The 25,172-nt window shown below is 30.3% G+C and overlaps 1 protein-coding gene across 2 annotated transcripts in view; it reads right to left on the bottom strand.

The window, feature by feature from the left end:
- Positions 1-3,483, bottom strand: part of LOC124357120 (snake venom 5'-nucleotidase-like) — a 58,799-nt gene extending 55,316 nt beyond the window's left edge. Inside the window, exon 1 of one of the 2 annotated variants that reach the window (XM_046808590.1) lies at positions 3,338-3,483. The gene's annotated coding sequence lies outside the window, so the exon portion shown is untranslated. Of the gene's footprint in view, positions 1-3,246; positions 3,266-3,337 lie in introns of those variants that run through there. The other variant, XM_046808591.1, reaches the window with a different exon arrangement.
- Between the last annotated feature and the right edge of the window lie 21,689 nt (positions 3,484-25,172).

The following is a 25,172-nucleotide window of genomic DNA, read 5'->3' as shown; positions in this document are numbered from 1 at the left end:
CATTTAAAATTGATTGCTCGATTATATTCCTTGTCCAGAATTTCACAAAATCTGATAGAAAAACATCAAATTCAAAATATTTGAAACAGATGTATTTATACTAACGAGTCGGCACTTATTTACAAAATTGGATAATTAATTAATGAAAAAATTGAACATTACTTTTTAAAATAGATGTAGCTAAATGAACACAAATTTAAAATTGTTTTAACTGTACATAATTTTACAATTGGAGTTCTATATTCTCATTTTTAAGCGATCTTAATTTAATTTTGTGAATTAAAAGCATATTGTGTGTATAATATAGGAGTATTGTTATGCAAAAAACACATTTTTATTTATAACAAACAAGTTATGCACAATATTCAAGAATAACGTTCATGTTATATGCAAGTACGATTCATAGATTCAAACAAAAAATAATTCTAATCTGAGTTTTAAATATTTCAAAATGTTACTTTATAGCCAAATGAAAGTATCATTTGTAAAGCAATATTTTACTGGATTAAACTTTGGTATTCGTTATGATAATTTTAATGAAATCACATATGAACTGTATTTTTATAACGAATTACTACAGTATTCCTTGAACTAGTAAAACTATAGATACCAAACTTTACACATAGATTTTAATAAATAAGAGAAAATATTGTAAAATAAGGTTATTCATTTTAATATTAACAAAATGGTGCATTTTGAAAGTCAAATAACAAAATATTTGTATTCTTATAAAAAATTTACAAGATAAAAAGTATTTTGAAATTTTTTATTACAATTTTGACGGTTCCTTTTTCAACTAAGTACGTCAACTCATAAGCAACCACTGTAAAGGTATGTGTGCACAAGCTGGAACCGACACTCATGTCAAAACAGCTGATGCCTTTCAACTGATCAAACGTTTGTTGCTCTGATCAAAAATTAAATATGTTAGCAGGGGCCAATTTAATTATTTCTATATTAAAACAAATGACAACTTTATTTTTTATTATTTTCTCATATATATTAAACCCTTTGTCCAAAGATATTTTGTTTGTGGCAGCATTAGTTCTTTTGTATAATTTTTTAAATACAATGGCGGCTAGTGGCTAAAAACCTCATCACTTGACCTTCACTTAAAGGAAAATTTTGTTTTGAAACTATGGGTATTATTAGCCACAGAAACTTTTTACACGTTTTTCTGAACACCCTGCATATAGATATTTTAATTTAAATAATAACATTATATTTTTAGGTGTGGCGTGAATTTTATCTGCTGGCTCTTCATAACGTAAGTAAAATCTATATTTCTAACTGAATTGTTTAAAATGCCTTTGAAAATGATTTTTAATTAACTATTCATAACTTAATATTTATTAAATTGATGAAATTTTGATAATTTGCATATGTGATATCCTGTCGTATTGGTTACGGTTACAACATGGTTCGTCACACAAGTCTATTTAGTAGAGGAAGACGTGTTTTCTTAACAAATTTAAAGTTTTACAGATAAGAAATGTATTATGTTTAGCACACAATCAATTCTATTCATTCAAACTGGTTCGCTCCCGGGTCAAGCGAATATGACTGGCCTACCTTGACCCTTTTACATTAAGCTATCACCCAGATACAGATTTCAGAGCGGAAGCCAAAATTGGCTCCATATCAGCGTATAGAGTAACGAATTATCAATAGTTACAATGCATTACTCAATGTACAAAGGTGTCTTTGAGTAATGCCGATAACCGAGACGGTAGTGATTGTACTGTGAGTATAACTCACAGACAAACTCTTTGTTCAAGTGTTGAGGAATACTCTGGTGACTCATTAATGATTATTTAATTTGCTATAAGTAAACTACAATTATTTATAAAATCAAACCGCTATGAGCACGTGTTTAATATTGCTAGGGGATTCGTAAAAGTGGTCTGATTGTTTTATTGTCACTTTCCTGTTTAAAAGCGTGTTTAATAAAGTAACCTGGTGTATACCAGTTCCTAAAACTTTTACTCGTATTTTAGACATTTTGATTCGGTGGTGAAGTTTTAGAATATATCAATTTAACAGTTTATTGCAAATAAACAATGATTTATTACAAGATTACAACATAACAAGTCGTTGTTTATTTGCAATAAGCCATAAAAGTTATATATTCTAAATAAACAAGTACAAATATACATGGTTAAGCAAATAGGTTTTCCCCCTTCCATGTGTATAAATCAAAAAACAATTTTCCTCTTAATTTGTAGACGTGGTTAACATCCAACTTTTAAGTTATTAATCTTCATTTCTACGCACTTTTAAGCTAAATCTTATTAATTCTTTAAATTTCATTGAGAAATTAACATAGGTTCGTAAAGTATTTTTCAAAAAGAAAGTATATAGTTTATATATTATAACATTTTAAAAACTTAATCATTCTAAATTTCAATTTCATGTTAAAAATATTCCACATGTCACGCGATTTAAACCACATTGAATTAAGTAAAATATTTAATAAGTGACTTTATGGTGCCAATAATGAAATTGCTTTCTTATAAGTGTATACAAATATAATACATCCGTATGATAGGTAATGTAATCACGATCACATTAACCAGTAGAGTTTGAATTAATGTTTTACCTCTCCAAAATATCTTTAACAGACTGCAATATAAATATATTAAAACATGCATTCCCTCAACAAACGTTCAACTACAAAGAGATCTATAATTTCAAATACATCACTATAGTTCCATTAAGAGCTTAAATGTGCTAAACAATTGTCGTAGTAAAAATACATTTTAAATGCTCTAATACAATAAATGCAAATAAGTTAATTGTCACAAAAAAATGAATTTCTGTTAAATGAAAGATGACCAGTTATGAGACTAAAACGTTGGGTTAGATTATTAACCCACATAGCTACGAAATAAAACTCTGCAGGTGTAATTTAACAATCCAAAGTTATAAATTTGTACTTTTAATAAATAAGCTTTATTAGATGAGTCTGTATTTGTAGTGTAAAAATCCAGCCAGATATCGTATGATTTTATTTTAAATCATCTGCATTCTGCATCTGATCACCAAAACAAAACTCTTAACGTGCACTTCTAAAACAAACATTTATTTTTAACTTATTATTTTATATTAAGCAGAATTTTTTGATATACTACAATAAAATTTTGTTTCAATATCTAATTAATAAAACATTCAATTAAATAAACATTTTAAATTCCTATGCACATACATTTTTAGAAGGTTTGCCAAAACTATTGTACCTTTCTTTACCTTCTAAAACCTAATCTTAGGTGGGAAAAACATGACCATTATTTAGTGTGCTCTAAAGCTGTCTAACTAATAATGTAACATTAAAGCCAACCGTTAATTCGTTGAATTAGAATAGCACTTTATATTAATTTAATTCATTAACACCACCAACACGTCGAGACCGCTAGAACGACAGACACACGCGCACCGAGTGTCGCGCACTCCACTATGACTGAGGCCCCTCGCAATGTAATTATATCAACAGTTGTCGGCGGGAAGAGAGGGGATCTGGCCTGCGGCGAGGGCCTGGAGAAAGTGGCCAGGGAGCCGCAGTTTCACGCCAGGAAAGTAATAAGTTCGTGTCAGAGAAATGTATGTCTACTTGACGAATAACTTTATCATTTAAATTGTCTGATAACCTAAACCCATGACATGTGTAATGAACCTACATTATACAAGTAGTTTTTTTATTTTACTGATAGTTTCCGTGTGATAAGTTTTCTCTTATCTCGATATTACTTATGTATAAAATATAGCTAAATTCAAATTTTAATTTTATAGATTAGTTCTTTGTCGTAGTATCATGCGGTCAAGGAGACAATATTGTTCAACCTTTTTACTGATAGCCCCTGATAACGGTTATGAAATGAATAGAGCAAAGTTATATAATAATAATTATGTATCAATAGTTTGAAAAAATCTAGTGATACTTTACTGATTTTCTTTAAAATAATACACTAACGTTATTCAGAGATGTAATATTTTAAAATTATACCACCAAAATGTTTAGCCTCATGTATATGAGGTACAATATAATATTTTTTTAGTTACTTCAAGGTAAAACTTATTTCCTACAATACTGTCATCCGAGGCTCTATATAAATTATTTAATTTAATAGCTTGTGCATCATTATTTACATTTGTTTTGAAAATAATAAGAGAATTATCTGGGAAGGTAAATAATACAAACCTTTCACCTATGGATAAACATTTTTCGGACATTCTTTTCACTTTTGATTTAATTTGTATAAACGTGGGGCTAACGAATTTGACACTTTTTTGCTGCGGTAGGCCATAATTTAGCGAGTGCTATTGGTGCCGGTAGGATGCCACTGGTGCGCGTCTTGTTCACTGAATACGTTTTTCACACTGTTACGATCTCGTACGCTATGTGACTAAAATGAGCGGCGGATCCGCTCCGTGCAGTGACGGTGTCTCGGTTCTTAAGCTTAAAGGACACATACATATTATTTACAGCCTTTTTTACAGTTAAGAAATCTCAGATTGACTACTTGCCTTTTTCCACACACTTTTGAAATTGACACTGTTAAAAGTATTTCATATGTATAAAGGCAACGTACCATTTCTTGAAATCTACAAACTACTAATATTTTCATCCTGCACCTTTTTTAAATTTGTATTCGCACCAATGTTTATGTAAAACAATTTATAAATAACATAATGTTTAACTTTACTGTATCAGAGGCTAACTATGTAAACTTGAAAATTCAAAATTCAAATCAATAATAGTTAAATATCATCCTCTTGGAAATAAATGTTGCAATTATTGTTTTTACCTTGAGCAACTCGGGTCTTCGCACAGGCTACGTAGACCTATTTCCTTAGAGCAACCTTCCACTCAGACAGATAAAACAATAATTTACTACAATAACCGTGTTTGGTTATTGGCATTTGTTCCTTTACTATCATTAAAGTTATAACGTGTATTTTTTTATGTTTATGTATAGTTGTAAATTATTTGAAAAAAATCAATTCATTCATTCGTCGAGAGACTTAGCTAAGAGAATTTTCCGTGTATCTGATAACAACCGGCTAGAAAACAGAGTCCTCTTCTGAAATATTTCTGTATTTTGCTGAACTGTATAGAAACGGTGAGGGTAGCTCGTGACAGTTCATAAACTTTATAGATTTTATCCCAGATCTATGATTTAAAGACATTGCAATTATAAAGGAGGATTATAACGTCTAGAAAGCCTTTAATTTAATAATGTACTCATGTGTGCACACTTTTAAAACCTGTTTAAGTTACAAAAGGTTAATACCATTGAGAATAGAAGGTATCTGATGATTCTAGAACATACATTTTAAGTTTACAATTTATACACCGAACTTTCTTACTGCTACTGCTAGGTGTTTCCCTGTAATGCCATTATGCCTAGGGGTTTAAAGTTTACATGTACTCAAATCTCATTAAATTCAGGAAATAATTGACTTTTTATCATACTCAAAATTCTTCAAACAATGTGAAGTTTGGGTTCACCATTCTGTGTTCCTTAGAAACAATCTTACGTTCATTTCAGTCATGTCTCACTACCAAATTTTATTCACTCAAAAGAGTGCAAACTGAACAGTTTTAAGTTCGTCAAATCTGGAGTATCCAACGACTTAGTTCGTTGGGAGTATCTCAATGCTTGATATAAGACACACATTGAGTTTACATCACCAATGATCATCTGTTTACTTCATCAATTTCCAATGGTAAACACATTTTAACATTCTATGCATGTTTTAATCCAGTTTACTATGTACCAAAAAATTTTTATGAACTTGAACCTTCTAATATTTCCTGTATTTTCTTAAACAGATTTGTGTACATGTATGATTTATTCTATGACTGTTATTGGAAAAAGCAGTTTTTTATTCTGTTTTGTTTCTCCGATGTAAAGGACACTTCTTCAGTTATATTTCAAGGAATTTCTGAGGTATGCTGAAGTGAAGAACTCATGGTAAACATGGGGCCGCTCTCCAAGTTTTCCACCAGGTAACTTTCAGTGTCTTATCCAGCTGCATATTGCAGTATATTCTGCATAAACGTTCCTACCAACAATTTCATGTTTTTGACTACGGCATAATTAACTCCTTTATTTATTATTTCTTATCACTTGTACTGAATAAATTAAAAAAACATATTTAGTTTACATTTCCATAGGTACAGCACTAAAATCACCTGTCAATCCATAAATACATCAACAACACACATTAAAATCTAACAAATTTTAATTTATGATTAAAGTATATACTTGCATACACTTTTACACATAAACACATACTGTGAATTTTCTACCGTTTCAAAAAATCAAACTAATAATACTGTGTGCCCTGAAAACATTTGCCTCATATTTATAACATTTTCAATATTCTAATGATCTTATAATAAACGTGTTATATAATTGTTTCCTTAAAGTATATTTATCTTATAAATAAGTTACAATCTTTAAGTTATAAAACAAAAGAACCATTTGTTAAATGAAGCACTAGCAAATTGCGTTCTAAAAAAACAATTTAAGAGTGGAAGAATGCTATTTTGACAAGATTATCTAAAATGACTGTATCTTTCTATAGCCAAAGTATTTACCAACTTACGTATGTTAGTGTTGTAATTTAGCACGTTTTTATTTCTTGCTACGATCTAAATTTAGGAAAAAAGAAAAATATTATTATTTACAGTTTAAAAAGGACGTATTTTTAAACATTTAAAGCAAATGGCATAAAAACCGATAGGAATGGGAAAGAAATTCAAAACATAACAAATATAGTTTTAAAAGACATTTTATATTATGGTTGAATGAAAAATAACGGAGTGCATTAGTATTGAAGACTGATTTTACTCTACTTATTATTGACGAGGATTCCACGAGACTAGTAAACAGTACTAGATTGGTCATTCAAAATAAGGGCTGGTATGATCCAGATCTTCCTTCAAGTCTTTTCTGTTATAGATGGTATAAATTCCGGGGGATTTCTTGTTCTTAGAGAATTCACTTCTGGGTTATTAATCTCTTAAAGTCCAATACAAGAAGCACTGCGAGTTGGTGAGCCTTCTTTATACGTGTACTACTGAAGACGGTCTTTTCGAATAAATATTCCAGGGTGCTCTGAGTTAGTGACACCTCTTTCAGTGTTAAAGGAACTTCCAGAACCGAAAACTTTGTTAACTTCTTTCGCTGGCTGTGAAACTAATGGAAGACGAACATCTCTTAAGATTGACCTCCTGAACTTCACTTTAACCCTTACGTTCGATGCTTGTTTGTAGAATACGAAACTCGTTTCAAAACACGTCCAACTAGCACGTCTCTTTAAATAAAAACATCTGGTTTTCAGAGTAATAGTGAATAATAAGTATTTTCCAATATGATGTGTTTCTACGGAAGGAAACATCTATTTACAGAAATATTTTCCATTGAAAAGACACAAAGATAAACATATTTTTGAGGAGTCTAAGCGTCTTAACATCAATTACTGAAAGACTTTTATAATTTAAAGACCTCTGAAAAAATAGAATAGGTGAACAAAAATAAGGGTCTTAAAGTGAAACATTAAAACGCAAACAAATGCATACTGCTGAGTTTGACTTTGTGGCAAACCGTACATTAGCACGGAGAGTTACAATGTGCTTGTGCACATTGTAAATTTAACCTTTCTATATTTTGTGAAGAATGTATCATTTACTTAATAACATGCCATTTCCTCTTAGTTAAATGTGTAATATTATATCCCCTACAACACATGTCATCAAGTTAAAATGCATTGTAAAATACTGAGAGTTGATTTATTTAAGCCTGCCTAAGTAGAAACATTTTAGTAATGTTTTGTATTAACCTTAATAAGGATAATTACATTAAAGTTAGTTAAAGTGTAAATGCATGCAAGGTTTATCTCCGTAACTGGTCGTGAAGGTGTCAGGTTTTCCTGGTAAATCTGAAGTATCCACCCATTAGTGATTGGTTATCAGAACTCACTCAGGTTAAACCTCAGGAGAAATGTTTACCCAAGAGTTTAAATGAGTTTTTAACACAAATGTGGCTTTCTCACAGATACGTACGGTTTGCTTTGGCTTATTATTTTAAAGCCTTTTGATCTCAATATTACGAAGTTTCTGACATGATTGGTATCAGGGTTAAATTTTTTTCAAATATTTTCAAAGGTTTACTTTACAATTTACTTGTTATACATCTTTTTAAGTATCGCCCTATTTATTTTTGTAAATTTAAATATCTTCTTCCAATTTTAATTCCGTTGGTCCACCACTACGTTATAAAGCGAATAAATTCATCGAAACGCACATAATTTCCAACATTCCTATTCGTGATTTCCGTTCAACGTATGATATTATTGGATTTTCTTAATAAAATATTGTAATATTTGGATAAGTGAGTGAACAGTTCGGGGAAATGATGTCTATCCCTCCGAAGGGGTCTTTGCGATAGACTAAAATTTAACGCTACTTCTCAACCAGACATTGAGCAAACTAATTAGTCATGTTATACAGCACAATATTTAAACAATCGCAAAAAGAGGATTTATTTGAAAGAAAAATCATATAACTTTCAGAATAGGATTTATCTAAACGCTGAGATAGTCAATCATGTTACATATCATTAAACGATTACCAATCCAAACTTGTAATAATACGCTTCATATATAGAGCAATGACTTGCTACACATTTATGATGTGGATAACAATGGCTGTGTAGTCTATTCAAAGGAAAATTTATTTTTAATTTTGAGTGGACAACAATATTTAACTAGTGAAACTAAGAATTTTCTAGTAATTCTTTGAAATTAAAGTGCTGCAGTACTGACGACTACAGTTGTTTACTTATTTATATTTTCAATAATATCAACGGGTATACAATATGAATGGATAAAAGTAAAGTGGACAATGAAAAATAGGTGTTAAATGTCTAAGGGGGTGCCATTTAGTAGTATTGGTTGTTTCTATAAAATGTAGGATTATTATGTAGTTCATATTGTACATTAGTTTCCTAATACGTTTGGGGCTTGCAGTTAACTTAAGTATTCAGAATTATGCTAGTAGGTAAATCATATTATGATACAGTCTAAGGTTGTGCTTGCAATTTTACCGGAGCTGTCAATGGTGTAATGAATTATGAGCGGTCAGCTGACGACGACGGTTCGAGCCAAGGTCACCCAAGATTGCTGATTGACCATTCATCGACAACTCCGCAGTCGAGTCATGGTGGCCTCCGTAGTCGCTAAATAATCTCCTTACCATACAAAGGCAATAAGAGGTATTAATAAGATGGATTGAAAGATTTTAGATGCTTCTCTTTTGAATGCTACTAAAAATAATAAACAAATCTTATTTTAATATCTCGGTGAAACTCTCATTGATACCCTGGGAAAGTCGTACACCTAAAAAACTCTTTTCTGAAAAATATTTTAGAACTTTGCAGAAGATTTTGTAAACATTTTTATTGATATAGGTAAAGGTGAAGTCTTTCTTTAGGAACGATTCATACCAGTAACATAACAACTTGTAAATCAAAACACGCATAACAAAATTAGCTAATATCAAATAATGTTATGTTATATGTATAAAAAGCGATAATTTAACAAGCGCTGCAGGTTACTGAATGCTCATCGTGTACGCTGCAGTGTAAGACAACGTTATCCTGTTGTCTTCTCTGGCCACCCACTTGGTCTTAAAACTATAGAAGATAGCTTCAACTATTTATATATTGTAACCAGTACAAACGCACTATAGACGTTAAGAATAACTGGCCAAATAGGCTAAATCAACTTGTGTCTCATAGACAATTAAATATTATTTATATATTGTCATTCACTTTATCTCCTTAAAAATTATTTTTTTAAATTTCAAATATGTAACGTTAAATTACTTTTAATTTATAGTTATTATTTCTAATATTGGCCACTGGAAGTACCACATTTCCAAAGGTCTAATACCTGAGAATTCCCATCTTCTAGGTGGTCATGGCAAACTAAAGCTTCTTGGACCCTCTAGGACTACATTCTAAAACTCTCTAATCTAGAAAATTTAGTTTCTGGAAGGTCTCGGTTTTTATGAGATTAAATCTCGAGATCCTCTCAGAGACGCACGTTTTTAGTATCCACCACCTCTTATTCTCTAGACTCCACATTTGATCAATGTGGAAAATAGATTGCTCAATCTTTTGGACTGTACGAGACCCTAACCTGTCAGGGGTCTCTATACAAGAGGCCATTCTTTGGATATATACATTTCAAGTGTTCTTCGCGTTCCCTTTCCGATAATCCTGTATCCTGTAAACGTAGAACTAACTTCAGAAAAGTTTCCACCGCTAAAAGATTCCTTCTACTGGAAATGTTTCGTCTTCAGAACCTTGAGACCTATGAATGGTCCTAGAATCTTACAATTTACAAGCCTTATTCTGTCTGCCCTCATGGGCCACTGGCCTGTGCGAGTATCTTATCAAATATAATAAGGGGGAGAGTCGATACAGTACAAGGTCAATGGTACTGATAAAAAGTGCAATGGTCACAGACAGGATTTGAACCTGTGTTATCTCTAACTCAGACGTAAAATCAAACGACTTAGACCGCTCGCCCATCGGCACTCCCAAATATACTTCGACACAGGTCGAAATATAAACTAGCATATTTTAGAGACAATGTATTCGTTTATGGATAAACCTTTTCCTTATGATGGTTTCTAGAATTTCCCATATCTTAAAAAATATCAAACCTAGCAAAAATCAATTTTAGCCAGGAAATTCACTCTTTTGGTAATTCATTTCTGTGTGTTAGTTCATCAGATAATTATTCTTCGTTACAGTTTGTTTTGTAAAACATTCACATTATAGAAAATGGCTTGATCCTTTTGACTCTAAACCACTACACTGTACCTATTAACTTAAAACTTACGGTGTGTTGTCAGTAGTTATTGCTTTTAAAGACAAACTAGTAGTGTTTTTCATAAATAATTGTGATTTTTTCAGAATTATGTTTCGAGGCCTTGAGATTATAAAATTAATAAACAGAAAAATCAAACATTTTGTATAAATCTTTTTATTTTCATAGGTCACCATAAAAGAAATGTCTTTCTTTTTTCTCAGGGTATGAGGAAAATATCTCATAACTAGAAATTTCCTTTATAGTAAAAATTTACAGAGATTAAATCACATTCGTTCTACATATACCGTCTCCTTATAATTTACAAAATAATCGAACAAGTAGTGTATTGTGTGTTGATTTTTTATGTTCACTAAATTTACAAACCTTATGTTGAATGACTTTCAGAATTCTGAACTAATATTACACAGAACTACATGGGATGTACACGGTTATTATTCAAGACAACATTATGTTAAGTCGTTTATATTGAAATATAAATTGGACATGACAAATCTACGTATTATTAAAAATAAATGGATTAAAAATATTTAGTTTCACAGTTAAGGTTCAGTTGTCGGTAGAAGTGGGCCGCAAGCAGCATCTTTAAAACTTACGATGAGAGTTAAATAAGTATACCGTGAGGACACCAGTTTTCAGTTTCAGCAGCTCTACAAACCATCATAAACCGTTAGGTCCTACTGGGAAAAAAATTCACTACCTTTTTATAGACTACCAAAAATGGCGCAGTGCTCTTAGCAATTTCGAACTGTCGAGTCTATGAAGATGCTTCCTCAGGTGATCTTGTGTCGTGATTAGACCCACAATGATATGGTGAGAATATAACGATATATCAGATGCCAAACGGGGGAAGTGTCTCCAACAAAAATATGGTATACGAAGATATGTTTCTGATAAGCCACAACGCATTATACTATTTTTTCCTAGGTTGTTCCATGTCACTGTGACTGCAACTGACAACCAATTTTTATAAGACTCAAGGAAATCTTGTTTGCAACGAAAAGTATGTGAGAAACCTTATGGGCTTTAAGAAACTATTGGCACAATCACCAATAAGCTATTAATACAATTCAAGAACTTAATTTTCCCTATAATAGTACGTACACTGTTCATGTTCAGTTTATATTTCATGAATTTCAAATTTTAATACATTTTTGAATGGCCTATATTAATATTTTAAGAAAACACACTTAGATTTTATTCTTTTCAATAAAATGTCAAATTTAAAGTGGGATGAAAATGTTTTGAAGCGTTTTGTATGGATTTGGCACAAACCTAAAAATATCCACATGTTATTAATTTGTTCTAATTCAATTTTAGAAACTACATAATATATAAATTGTAAATCGAAAATAATTATTGTACAACGCCTTTTCCACGATGGTTTAGCTGTCTACTAATTCAAATTATAATGCAATAACGTTATTGTTTTCAGTACATTGCTTAAAAAAATGTAATCTAGCGTATCTAACGGAATATTTTTACATAAAGCAAAGTTGCTTTCAACTATTCTTAGGAGTAATGATATAGGGATATTGTATCTTAAGGAAGAAACACTAGATGGACTTGATAATTCCAAAGTGAAGACATTTAAGCCTTAATGCGATTTCAAAGCACTCTAGTTAAGGGTAAAGTCGGACCACTAAACAGGTTAAGTGGTCGTGTTAGTCGAGTATCCCTTACACAGTTAAACTACGTTGGTTTAGCATTTCTTGGACATAACAGCCTAAGTAACTACGTAACAGCAATATGAATCATTTACATGGTTTTGCTGTGACATACTTGCTACCTTACAGTTATATTTACAACCACTAATAATGCTCTGTAGTGTGTGCATCCAGATGGTTTTATATTCTTAACATATTATATATAATTTTTAATTTCAATTAAAATGTTGAAAAATACCAGCTAACTGTCTTCCTACGGAAAATTCACAATTAGTATAATTAATCAGTGTTATTTAGCGTATTAATAGACCGATGTCTAATTATTAGAATCGAAGAGTTGAACCTTTCTCCTTTACATATTAGATTTAAAAAAAATTAATTTGGATAGATCTTCTGAGAAACTCTTACATAGTTAAGCCCCGCATTATATTTGTAAAGAGATATTTATCTAAAGTGTAATATGTCTCAAATATTTTAAATTCATTTTCAGTAAACAAGTTTGCCTTAGTGTTTGTCTCGTAAAGGTGGTCCATGGGGACGAGAAGATGAATGGTAGTCAGGAGTCGGATCTTCACATTTGTAAAAAAAAATATATACACATCAAGAATATCTTATCATGTTGAAATACAAATCTTGATGTCTTAGTTTTGAAGATAATGAAAAACAACGTTGCTAAAACAATTTAAATCTTAAGATATTTCGGCCTCATTGTAGAGCCTTCGGTCAACGGCTGTTAAAACCGAAACTGATAATCAGTAATGTACATTCATTTATAAAGGTAAGTGTAGGGAGTGGAGGTTTATCTTGATTGATTAAGGCTCAACCAATCAGTGATAAAGTATGCCTTCTCCATCGCAGCCTGCCAGCTAACCGGAGTTGACTTATTGTTGAATGTATTTTCTTGTTTGGGCTTTTCTGAGATTTTTATAGTATTGTATTTCTTAAAATCAAACGAAACAATCACTTCAACAGCTAAATCAGCATAAGATAGATGAAAGTCAGTGAATAATAACAAACCAGATTGATCCTTCAGCCAATTACGACTCAGCTCAACCCTCTTCACTCAACTTCTAAGTAGATATGCACTACTGGCTTTGTCTATTTTGACTTAAAATGTGTCAAAAGTGAAGGAAAAGTATCAAGTTTTAGTATTTTTGCAATTTATCAAAGCAGTACGAAACAAGGATTCACGGGTAATTACTGTTTATTTAGTTTAAAAAAATTTTCTTTAGGATAGTTTTACCAACACTTCTCAACATGACGTTTATACATGAATCAAGAATATGTGATTCATAGTATTTTCCTGCCGAAAACAGTGAATTTAAATTACTCCTGGGTCTAGTTATAATCACAAAGTGTTCTATTATGTGATTTATTTGAACATCATCCAATTGTGGGGTCTAATAAAATAGTTATATAGAACAATACCCGGACGAAAAAAGTGTTTAAAGTTAATTATTACCAAGGTAACTGGTTTGAAATGTTTGTATGTTAAGTTTAATACGACCTAATAACGCTCTTAATCCGGATTTCATTGAAACTGTAAGTAGCTTACAGTTGCTGTACGTTTTACGATTATTACATAAAATTATGACCACCTGTAGACTACTGATAATGAGATCAGAGACTAGTACAGAACCACTGTAATATATTACTATAGTATATTACTTAAACTATAGTTTGAGTAAATATTACTCCCTACGCGGTCTGTAATAAAACTTCATCCCACCTAAAACAGTAAAATACTATTAGATATTATACCGTTCAATTACTCTGTCGCCTGAAACACACCTGGGATAGTACCTATATTCGCCAGTACGGTGAAAGGCTTTTAATAATTTTCAAACTTTGAAGCTAACTCTTACATAAATAGATTTCACCACTTATGCAGCCTTTGTCTACAACTTGACGTTTTCCTTCAACCTGAATGGTTCGTGTTTCCATAACGTGTTATGTCTTTAGTTTCATTGCACAAAATTTGTTATGTTAATTGTGTTGTTATAATTTTAACCATGATATTCTTTGCTTAGCCATTTATTTGTGAGAATAGCTAACGGGGATAGTTAGCAATGTAATTTAGACCATAATGTCAAATAAAAAAAATCTATATTCTACTTACTAATGTTTAGTTATGTGTAAGATGATTGTTCAAAAGATTGAACGTTCTGTCTTTTTTTCTTTTATTTAGGGCTATAACCTATTATAAATTTGTAAGATAAGATTAAAACTGTTAAAACTTGGTTCGTCGTCCTAATTGTAAGTTTCGATATGGCTGTTTCTTCCGTTTGGATACTGACATTTCAACCAATATCGTTTTATTATCTTGTTTGTATTATATTGTAATTTTTTATAGTCGAATTATATATGCTTATGCTTCGGTTTTCCTCATTATCTTAGATAATTTTATAATTTTAAGAGCTGTGGTGAAACGACGTTGGGTTGTAGCCCTTAAAAGAAATGCGTTTTTATAGTTAATGCATTTCAAAGTAACTTTTTGAAAATTTAAATGATGAAGTATAATGACATGTGAAGTTTTTATCAGATTAACAAATACAAACATTTATTTTTTAATTATACTATATGAAAAATGTATATAAACCAAGGGACAGTATGTATATTATTCGTGATATATTTTCCATAACTCTACGTTCATAAATAAGAACCTAAAACTCTTCAAGGATTAACATTGCTCTTAAAGCTATAAAATTAATATTAAGAGCCATTGCAGCAGGCTCTTAAAGATATGCTGCTAGCATTACAAACTGTTTATTATGGTGGTATTTTTTGTAAAGAGGTATAAAATAGTAATGATTAGGCTAAGAGAATATTGTTGATTCCCCATTGGAAATTTACTTTAACAATATAATATAAAGAATATATTTAATCTAATCCGAGATACTCTAATGATATAATCTTGTTTAAAAATCAATTTTTTTTATTTTTAAATTGCACTTTAAGAACGTAGACAAGTTGCCTGTTATGGTGGTCTATATTTAATTTTTTTACCAGAAAATTTTATTTTACGCTTATAAAACCACTGAATTTTAGTGTGTGCTTACATTTAAATTTCATAAAATCCTGTTACCTCTTCATGTGAGACGAAAACAATTGAATTTATATACAAAAACTAAGATTCTTACTGAATTTAAACGTTATTTCTTAACTGATTGACGAGATCATTGTAACTATCAAAGTCACAGGCTTTGCTACTCTCTGTCAAATAGAGATTTATAACAGTACGACGGATTTGCCTGAGAAATATAAATTAACTACCACCAAATTGTTGGCATAACCTTTTAGAGTAGATGTAGCTTTGATTTCAAATTCGAATTCCATTGGCAACCATCACATTTAATGCTGCCCATACTGCTCCAATAAAAAGTTTTGTAAATATTTAAGGCAAGTAGGTTTATTTTGCCCTAGTGTGTAAATAAATAAATCTATACCTTGTTCCTAATCAATTTGAATATTTAGGGTGTTTCCTGAGATGTTGGCTAAACTTCAGGAAATGATAAATACTTAAAACTAAGCGAAAAAGTTGTTAGAAACTATGTTCTATTTCTCTTCATATAGTGTCTGCAAGTGGGTATATGTTTTGTAACAAAAAACTTACATCTTAGACAACACTAAGTGAACGATTTAAAACTTTATATGTTTTGCTAACTAAAAGAAATTAACTATATATACATTATATATATATATATATATATATATATATATATATATATATATATATATATATAATAGCATTTTTATTCCAAAATGGCAGTATTTAATATTTTCAAAATGAAATAACTCAATTTTTAAAATTTTAAATTGGATCTTGCAAATTCAAATGTTGAAATATATAAATTGCGACTCAAACCTGGAATTTCATATCGAAGATCTTATTTTCTTTAAGTTATTGCTTCAGCCATCAGCTGTGTTTAATTATTCAAATAGAACATCTGCAGAAAATTTTGTTTTATAAATAAACCCCACAACTAAAATAGACCTCTTTTATTCATCGAAAATGTAATAAACCACTATATTCCGATGGATTTGTAATCACAGTGCTCCAGATTTCCAATAAAACAATATTCTTTATAAAATTCTCATATAATTAATTATTGTCAAAATATTTATGTGCAATGATGTACTATGGAGCTTGGATTACTCTGTCCTGACTTTATGTCTACGATGTGCTGTTATAGAGCGAATTCAAAATTAATATTCCAAGATTCTCACATGCGACATGACTACGGGCCAATGAAGGCTAAAAATGGGGATCAAAACTCTTTAAAAACAAATTATTAGTGACTATTGCAAATGCTATGTATATTAAACATATTATTCCTAAAGCTAATCTTATACGTCTGCGTTATGAACGACGTGGTTAATTACGCGCTCATTATAATCACAATATATTAATCATTTCCGATTTTTAAACTACCGTTTGCTTTAAAAGTTGTTCTATTATCAAGAAACCACTCTTTTTTCTCAGTTTTCATTGTATAGATTATGAAGAGGAAGTACTGAAAACTGGTTGACTGGGCTTTAGCGAAGGCTCTCTATCAATCCTGAGATAGGAAAAATCTTATTTCTGTTAGTCGGAATATTTTTAGAAACTGACTTATGGGCTTGAAATGTTTCTTAAAGTTTCATTTATATATGAGGAACCCTGAGTTCTATGATGGAACATGTCACTCCATGGGATTTGGGTGAGGGTTAGCATATGATCTTATGGAGAATAGCAGAATAGCAGAATAAATAAATTTATAAACAAACCCAATACATCCATAAGAATTAAAAATGTGACATACGAGTAATATAGCACATTGTAGCTTAACTATCGTACTCCTAGCTTGTATAATAGTTACGAGAAAGTACGAGCGACCTTGACCATTTGGCCTTTCCACTGACTAATATCCTCGGGCTGGGTCCTGATCGTGACTCGCTTGTGTGTACATTCCAGCTAGCCAGTATATTCTAGTACCACATTGTATACTAGTACCGTACACACACTGACATCTCTTCTTTCCTGGATGTTTGCTTCATCTTTTACTAAAACTTGCAACATAATATATTGGTCTTCTAGTTCATGTTAGCACGTTTTGATCTGAGGAAACGTTCAAGAAGCTTCATTTAACCCTATTTCCCATTAATCATGCAAACTTTACTGATAACAAATATATTTATATAACACTGCACTGATACCTTTTACAATAAGATAGGATAAGTTAAACGTTTCTCATCGTTTACGTTTCATCATGTACGTATATATATATATATATATATATATATATATATATATATATATATATATATATACGTACACATATATATATATATATATATATATATATATATATATATACGTACATTTAGTTTCATTAGTATGTCTAGTGTAGCCAGGTTGAACGTAAATTAATTAATAGTTAAACTGTTGTTGCTTTGATTACAGCTTATTCTTACAGCTTTGATTAGTAAGCATTCTTCAATAATGAATTATTTCATAAAAAATTAAAACCTAAACAATTGTTAGATAAATGTTTGGTAAATCTGTTGTTACTAAAATATAAGGTTTATAAGAAACTATAACACATTTTAGGTACAAAATATCTTCCAAATTTTAAATAAATAAGAATCAGATTATTGACAAATAACATACCTTAAACTTTTTTCAGTTGTATCAAAGAGAGAGATGAAAGTTCCGAAATGAAACTAGCGAATATAATGAAAGACACCTCATGCTGTTATATAATAATTGGGAGACAGATGGCTGAAGTTCACGTGATGGCGTAGATTCTGTGAAATAAGTTTCTCCTTCTATTTATTTATCGTTCTGTACATTTAGCTAGACAGATAATATCTTTTGCTACAGATGTCCTATATTTGGTAGTTTATTTGTTATACCTTATTTGTTACCTTATTTGTATACCTTATTTGTTATAAAATGTATATCATTACTTGTAAGCTATAATATTACAATATTTTCAGTAGAAATCTAATATCATAAAAGTACTTTACATATTAATTACATTTTAAATATTTCGTTTCATGATTAAAAATAGGATAATTTGTCGCTTATCATAGTTTCGTCAGCCAATTAGTTTTTAATGTTGGCTAAAATAAATGAGACATTGATAAACCACATGAGATATGTGATTTTCGAATGCTACAATTAAGTAAATACTAATTTGTAAATTATAACATCTAGAAGAGAATATATACTTTTATATCAAAATTACAGTTACCTAATAAGCTAAGTTTTATAATGCTATAGGAGTTTTATAAATAATTAGTTTTAGTTTTTAATGCAAAAACATCCTCTAACAAGTAATTCAACTCCTATTTTTCAGTAAAAAATAGCGATCTTTACTTGGTACCTAACTGGATTACAAGAAAATGTTTGCTTACTCTTGTTAGTTTCATAACGAAGAGCTTCGTGAAAACAACTTTTCATGTCTGCTTCTCTGTTTTTATGAAAAATACTGGGCATGGATCTTCTCGACTCGTTTTTCTGTCTATCGAACACGATATGTTCAAAAACTCTTACACATTTCTGCCTGCAGGCTGTGGAACTAACTTCTTAATACCATCCACAGCTGTAAAATCTGCGTGTTTAGAGCTAGGTATAAGGTCCGGTTTGTGATGGGTGTCCTTTGTAGTGTTGAGTATGAGTTAGTAACATATGTAAAATAAGAATTAATACTAGTAAGTTTAGCATTTTATTTTATTAGATTGATTTCAGTATTTAATTTGTTTCGTAAGAATTTACTTAGTAATGTGTTATGGATTTGTTTTGTAACTGTCGTTGTGTTTAATTTGAATAATAGAGAGGACTCATTAGTCCATTCCGTCTCTGAAAATACGGACCATATCATTCATTCACCTTTTGAAACTAGATTGTTCTTCTGAAAATGTGGATATTTAAGAGTAACCAATATCTTTACCTTTAGGTAAGTTGTGATTTGATTATCAATTTATGTTCCTCCTTAACACGGAGGCAACCGCGTAGAGGTTCTGTAAAAGGTGCTGGTAACTGTTAGAAGAACAATTATATTGTTCAGACAGCAACACCACAACTGAGCTAATGACATGAATTTTTATTTTATTAATTATGATATTATTTTTAAACTGTAGGTACCATAAATTGTTAATGTCAAGATTAGGGGTACCTCTTAGTGCAGTCAGAGTCTAGAATCTGACAACGTCATAAGTCTGTTTCGAATCAGAGAATTTGGAATCGCTTAGACATCAGAGACAATTAGACTACAATATATAGTGTAATTTAGATGAAGAGGTATTCTCATTATCTCGCTGGGTGTACAATTGCAATATCTTAGACACGATCCTTAAACACGGTGGAGTAACCGAGCTTTCTACACATAACGTAGCTATGGTGGAAAGAGTTGATTTAACGTAAAAGTTGACTTTAGCTTCAGTTTACTTTCATCTTAGTGAAGTTGAACTTTATATTCACATTGAATCAAACATTCCCACCATAGCTATGTTATATTAAATAGAGTACTCTAAATGTTAAGAGATCGCTTTTTTCCTAAATACAAGTAACGTCAAGTCTTTTTGTAACTAATTTAATTTAGATAACACAAAATATTTAAATAAGATAAATGAACTGTTTGATTTCGGTAACATTTTAGTCTTACGATATATTTTCTTCATTGTTACAAAGATGGAAACTTTAAGTCTTAAGATGGCACTGAAATGCCTTATATTGGAGGCAGACTAAAAGTGTGCAGAAATGGGTAACTGCTAGTCTTATAAATAAAAATTTATTGCTAAGCATTAATTTCTGGAACTACTGGACCAATTTAAAAAGTTTAACTGACACTAAACAGGTTTTGACACTTTTCAAATTTATTTGACGTTTCAGTTGAAGTTCCTCGAAGAGAATTCATATGAAACATATTGAGAATTGTACACTTTAATTTTATAAAGAATTAAGTAAACAGTGCTTGATCAGCAGTGTAATGCAGATAATAGCCAAAGTCAAAGTTTAACTATAAATTTTATTCCATATTGCGCCAGTGACGAACTATAAATAAATTTGCCTGGATAATAATGAAAACTCAAATAGGGCACTGGAAATATCTTAGAATGAAAATAGATTACAAGGGCTTAAAGTATTTTTATCACAGTAATTTTTTGAGAACTAAATATAAATACCTATATATAAATGTTATTCCTAAATTTTTTGACAGGTTATAGGCAAGTAGTGATCACCTTCATTTGCCTAGTTGGAGCAAGTAATATACATTTCTTAAACTTAGAAACAAATTATTAAACTTCCTCTCGTGTCAAAAAAAAGTATATGGTTGGAGAATACTGTGCAGTAACCGAAACAAAATAAATAAATAAACACTAACGACTGCCATAGTTTTGTATTTAATGAGGTACACTAAATAACCAATCCCAAATTGGGAAATATTTTGTTGGAATGTTATAAATTAATTATAGTGTTATGGTCGTTATGTTGGTTTTATATTGCATATCCTTCACACACATTCGGGCGCGGTTGCGTACTTGCATAAATTCCGGAACAAGGGGTAGTCTTGGGATATGAAGGTCATGAATTTGCTAACATTATGTCATAAAGATGATTGTCACAAACGGATGTTCATGAAAGATCTCAAACTATTATTTAAAGCTAACTCGTTGATAACAACAACATACGACATAAATACAACTACTCGTAAATTAACAAATGATTTAGTTTAAACTACAGAGTTTATTTGAAGAATTAAGAAATTTAAGTATGCTTTATGTCAATATTTAAAACATTGTGTTTATGAAAGAGTATACATGTGTTCATTTTATAAAATGAGTCGAATAAAACTGTAAAATATTTGGTTAGATTATAATGTTCCAGAATTGTAATATCTGTCGTCATAGCTTGTCGTAACGTCGAACTTCTATTTACAGAAACGTGAGATTGTGTAAATTAACCAACTCCAGCCTCAGCACGTTTTGTCGGGAACTTTTGAACGATGAGCCCTTCCAAGAATTACATTATTTATTCATTGAGCCACCTTAAACTTGCTCTGAGCAAAAAATATTCAGCTTATTTATTATGCTGAGAAATGGTACAGTGGAATTCAGGGCGAGGTGATGTGCCAAAGTAGTTCATAAAGTATTTTAATACAAAAGTAGTTCATCGTTAGTACGTATGTAGTTAAAACTTCGTGTATGAATTTTTTTTAAATATAATATTTTCTTCTATTCAAACGCAACATTAAAACACCATTTAAATTTATATATTGATAAAATATTTAAATAAAAGTAGTAAATTTTAACTTTTAGGTACTGAAGTAACTTTTCATATTTTTACGTAAAAAGTATTACCCATGCTTTACTAATCATTAAATTGTAATAGTTCATTTAAAAATAAATACGTATATTATTTACATAACTAGTAAAAATGTTTTGATTATTAATGTGATGGATAGATAAGAATGGAATTTTATTACAATATTTGATTATTAGTATCTACATGAATTATGTGATTTTTTGTGTTCCAAACGATGTTAAAATCCAAAATATAAATAGGTCGAGGTTTTGAATTATAACTTATATATAAATAAAGTTAGATATAATTAAATTCTTCAATATGCAAAATAACATCTGTATTGAACTGTATACATACAAATTTCCATCAATTATTTGTATACGATTGAACCTATTTAATACACAGTACAAATATTACTTTTTAAATGTATACTGAGTTATGAAGAAAATAATAACATTTAGCACAGAAAACTCAACTGGGTCAAGGAGCAATTTGAGAAACGCGAATTTATAACTAAGAAAATTTCGAGCCACACATGAGAAAAAAATGTTTTCCAACAAAGAAATCTTCAAACATTTTGCGCTTATCATACTTCATCGAATGTTCATACAGCACAATAAATAACATGCAATAAATATATATTGCATGTTAATAACTTTTTGTTAATTTCTAATCATTGCTCATAAAAAACAGACCTTAGTATTTTATCATACATGTATAGAAAAGAAATATGTATATGTATATTAGTAAATAAACTAAAATAAATAACTAAGTAAATTTATTACTGACCATAATAATAATACAAACAGCTTTTCAATCATTTCTATTAGGATGAAAACATAGTTATCATATATATATATATATATATATATATATATATATATATATATATATATATATATATATATATATATATATACAATGTAAATAAAAGTCGTTTGACAGGTATTTTGGTCTTCCGATCATATGTTAGTTTGCTTATTTAAACACATATGTGACAGATACGGCCAAATACAAAATAATTGAATCGGAAAAAAGTAAGCGCTCTGTGGTGTAATGGTAGCACGTTCACCCGGCAAGTGAGAGATCCGGGTTCGACTCCCGGCGGAGCAAGTACTTTTTGTGATTCAATGTTTATTGAAATTAAATAAGGCTATTGCCATTTATACAATTTGATGTAAATAAAATTCGTTTGACAGGTATTTGCTCTTCCGATCATATGTTAGTTTGCTTATTTAAACACATATGTGACAGATACGGCCAAATACAAAATAATTGAATCGGAAAAAGTAAGCGCTCTGTGGTGTAATGGTAGCACATTCACCCGGCAAGTGAGAGATCCGGGTTCGACTCCCGGCGGAGCAAGTACTTTTTGTGATTCAATGTTTATTGAAATTATATATATATATATATATATTTTTTATCTCATATATATTTTTTTTTTATCTCATATATATATTTTTTTTTTAGCTCATATATAAATATTTTTTTTATCTCATATATATATATATATATATTTATATTTATATACAATCAAGGTATCTGTTATGTGCTATGTAACTGAGTAATATCTTTAACGGAGATAACGTCGATGAGCGTATTGTGGTTGTACTCTCTGATAAAGGCATCTTATACCGGAGCGCGTAAGCGGTTTTTAATACGATTGTACGACCAGGTACGTTATGATATGCACAATAAATAAAAATAGTCATATTTTATGCAAAAGTCCGTAGTAAATCGGACTAAAATAAACAAGTTCTTAAGTAATTTGCACCGAGTGTCTTTCACTTTCTAGAGATTCAACTTTAGAGATATTTGCGCTTCCACTTTAGAGGAAATAGACTCAATAAGAAGTTGAGAGCAATATAATAGTTGAATCATGCGAGGCTGCTGTACTAGATGTCACTGAAAGAGGGTGGCTTTGGAGGAGCTGTGGGTAATAAAATACCAAACATGCTCTGGGGGTTTCTCCAAACACAGTAACTTGTAGACCGCACTCTAGCGGCCCTTTGCTGTCATCACACCCTTCACCCTCCCTTTATTATAGTACTACAGATGTAAAATCTTTACATTTACTTGAACTCTATGTTTTTATAAGACAGTTTTCTATTAAGGGTTTATTCCAGTGGAATGGGTTGATTCCCTTAGTTTTGAATATAAAACTGTCAAATTTGTGTTTTTCTCCCCGGAACTTGAACCCGTGAACTCTCAGGTAAAGATTCAAAGCCTTACCTCTAAGCTATGGGAAAGGGAAATATTCACCTCTTTAGGTATACCGTATTATAAAAAAATAATAACGCAATATTTCTACAATAAGAGTTCCTAAAGGTATTTAAAATTAATATAGTGTTAAAGATATCATTCACGATATTATTTATAAAAAAATATTCTCAATGCAATATGTTTTTGAAGTTACATTTTTCAAGTTTTAATCACATAAGATCCAAATAAAAATTTGTCTGTAACAAACAAAATTATATTGTACACTTTTTGTGACTACGTTAGTCCCACTATGGCTTCAGAAGCTTATGCATGTTCACTTGTTTTATTAAAAAAAATAACAAATTGTTTAAAATAAAAGTTCTTCTAAATATGAAAACAATAAGAAAAATATAGCTTTTGGCCACACTACGTGTTTCGTAACAGGCTTCACTAAAGTTGTATACAAAACTTAAAAAATATATAGACTATACTGGGTGTTTTGCGAGGGGTTCCCACAACTTCAGAATGTGATAGTAGACAAAACAATAAGCAAAAAAGTGCACGTGAACATTTATCCTAGCTCACTTCGTGTCTGTCCTTATGTCTTTTTTATTTAAAAAAATGTATCTCAGAAGCCGTTGTAGCAAATAACATTATTTGCCATTTCAAAATGGCGGCATTTAAAAATGTTCTAACTTTGATATCGCAAAAACTGTTAGTTCTACGTAAAAAGTGGCGAAACAATTCATTAAAAATTCCATGAAAAAACTAGCGATGTAAAATTTGTTAAAATCGGTTGAGAAATCACATAGTTACATTAATTTTACTTGGTGAGTCTTTGTGCTTTCTTACATGTAGAAAGTGCATTTTTAAGTACAAGTCCTAATTGTTTGTTATTTATCCTAGGTCTTCGCATTGTTAACAACTGTTTTCTAACTAATAATAACAAAATATTACTTCCTTAACGATAGTATTAAATATGGTTTCATTTCAAGGCTACGACTGTTGTACCGGTAAGTATACTTTTAAATTTGGTTTTGATCGGCGTTTACTGGCACTATTTATTTAATTACAGTAACTATTTAAAAGTTGTATATGTACAGCAATGAGGT

This window comes from Homalodisca vitripennis, chromosome 3 (genome assembly GCF_021130785.1).
Source record: "Homalodisca vitripennis isolate AUS2020 chromosome 3, UT_GWSS_2.1, whole genome shotgun sequence".
NCBI classification, from domain to species: domain Eukaryota; kingdom Metazoa; phylum Arthropoda; class Insecta; order Hemiptera; family Cicadellidae; genus Homalodisca; species Homalodisca vitripennis.
The sequence above is the reverse complement of the archived record's forward strand: the minus strand, read 5'-3'. Positions and strand labels throughout refer to the sequence as shown.